This window comes from Phoxinus phoxinus, assembly GCF_949152265.1.
Source record: "Phoxinus phoxinus genome assembly, chromosome: 8".
Lineage (NCBI taxonomy): Eukaryota > Metazoa > Chordata > Actinopteri > Cypriniformes > Leuciscidae > Phoxinus > Phoxinus phoxinus.
The window spans coordinates 37,848,681-37,851,180 of NC_136883.1; the positions used below are offsets into that span (position 1 = coordinate 37,848,681).

General features: G+C 40.9%; 1 protein-coding gene across 2 annotated transcripts in view; it reads left to right on the plus strand.

Annotated features, from left to right (window-relative positions):
- Positions 1 to 2,500, plus strand: part of secisbp2l (SECIS binding protein 2-like) — a 70,491-nt gene that overhangs the window by 25,990 nt on the left and 42,001 nt on the right. The gene's annotated exons all lie outside the window — the stretch shown is intronic.

Below are 2,500 nucleotides of genomic sequence, written 5' to 3' on the forward strand. Positions count from 1 at the left end.
CTCCATATAATGGACGTCAATGGGCCCCAAACGGGTCAAGGTCCAGATGACAGTGTCAGCGCCGCTTCAACGGGCTTTAAACGACACCAGACGATGAATGCGGGTCTTATCCAGCGAAACCATCGTCATTTCAAACATAAATAAACAAGTTTAAGTTCTATAAGCACAAGCGCTCGCCTTGCTCTGTTCTGTGATGCGCGTTCGTGACGTCACGTGATACGCAGTTACGTTGTAAAGGTCACGCTTCTGTGAAGAGTAAAACATTTCTGTCCTGATGAATATTTTCTTTTAGGCTTTTTAATATTCCAACACCAGGATACACACACGAGATGGGCATTTAACCGATAAACTGACACAAAGACATTTGAATATGTGTGTATGGTCCTCCTTCCGCACATGTGTAAACACCGACTCGTCAAGCGTGACCTTTACAGCGTAACTGCGGATCACGTGACGTCACGAACGCGCATCACAGAACAGAGCAAGGCGAGCGCTTGTGCTTATAAAACTTAAACTTGTTTATTTATGTGTGAAATGACGATGGTTTCGCTAGATAAGACCCGTATTCATCGTCTGGTGTCGTTTAAAGCCCGTTGAAGCGGCGCTGACACTGTCATCTGGACCTTGACCCGTTTGGGGCCCATTGACGTCCATTATATGGAGAAATGTGTTCATCAAAAACCTTCATTTCTTTTCCACTGAAGAAAGAATGACATGGACATCTTGATGACATCGGGGAGAGTAAATTATCAGCAAAAGTTTTTTAAAAAGTGAACTAATCCTTTAAGGGAACATTCCTTTTGATCCTTTCACAAACATCACTTTTGAATCTTCTAAATAAGTAGTAACACTTAATTAATGTTGAGAACGTTACTAAAGACCAAATAACTTGGCTATTATCGTTACTGGAAGAATGTTTGTTTGTAACATTGAGAGAACGTTCCGAGAACATTCCCAGTTTGGCTATTGAATACTGTAGAGTCTGATTGGATGTCATCGATGTCCACAGCATCTTTACAGGAAGAAACTTTCCTGTCCTAATCATGCATGATCATATGGTCAGTTATTCCCATTAAGCAAATGCATTGTTGATTCCCTGCGGTTTAATTGGTCCACGGCAGCTGAAGGGTTAATGTGATGCTGATCTGATGTTCATGTTCTCGCTGGACTGAATCGCTCTGTAAAGTTTCCCGCTCGCTACGTTTACAGTCCCAGCAGTCATTTGAGTTTATGGCTGAAATGATAGAGCGAGTGACACATCAAAGCTTGAGGAGAGAGAGAGAGAGAGAGAGCGAGAGAGAGAGAGCTGATGTTGTCTGTGAACTTTAGACGACTCTCTCAGACAGATCTGCGCGTCTCCTGCTGTTTTAATTGCACCTGAAACGGCTCTTATTACCCAAACGAACATGCAGTCTCATTCCCGTCTGTTTACTCTGGGCTTATGGAGAATTACTTTGCCATATAATATCAATAAACATGAAAGTGTGAGCTTGTTTTGTCTGTGCTTCGTGGCGCTGGTCTCTCACCTGTCTCCGGGTTTAAGGTCAAGCTATTCTGAGTTCGGGTTAATCCGCTGCTTTCTACATTCCCTGTTAATTGGTGAGCTCATGGGATCATGGCTGTTAACGGTGGGATGTTCTTTAAATAGCTTCGGTTGTGTTGCTCAACTCTTGGATGGACAGAGCAGAGAAACACACTGTGCAGTTAAAGCGAAAGTTCACCCAAAAATGAACATTAGCCCATGATTTACTCTCCCTCAACTCATCCTAGTGTATATGACTTTCTTCTTTCAGACGAACACTGAGTTATATAAAGAAATGTCCTGCTCTTCCAAGCTTTATAATGGCAGTGAATGGCTGTTTCTGTTTTGAAGTCCATAAAAATGCATCTGTCCATCATAAAAGTGTCTATCCATCATAAAAGTGCATCCGTCCATCATAAAAGTGTCTATCCATCATAAAAGTGTCTATCCATCATAAAAGTGTCTATCCATCATAAAAGTGCATCTGTCCATCATAAAAGTGCATCTATCCATCATAAAAGTGCATCTATCCATCATAAAAGTGCATCTATCCATCATAAAAGTGCATCTGTCCATCATAAAAGTGCATCTGTCCATCATAAAAGTGCATCTATCTATCATAAAAGTGCATCCGTCCATCATAAAAGTGTCTATCCATCATAAAAGTGTCTATCCATCATAAAAGTGCATCCGTCCATCATAAAAGTGTCTATCCATCATAAAAGTGTCTATCCATCATAAAAGTGCATCCGTCCATCATAAAAGTGTCTATCCATCATAAAAGTGTCTATCCATCATAAAAGTGCATCTGTCCATCATAAAAGTGCATCTATCCATCATAAAAGTGCATCTGTCCATCATAAAAGTGCATCTGTCCATCATAAAAGTGCATCTGTCCATCATAAAAGTGCATCTGTCCATCATAAAAGTGCATCTGTCCATCATAAAAGTGCATCTGTCCATCATAAAAGTGCATCT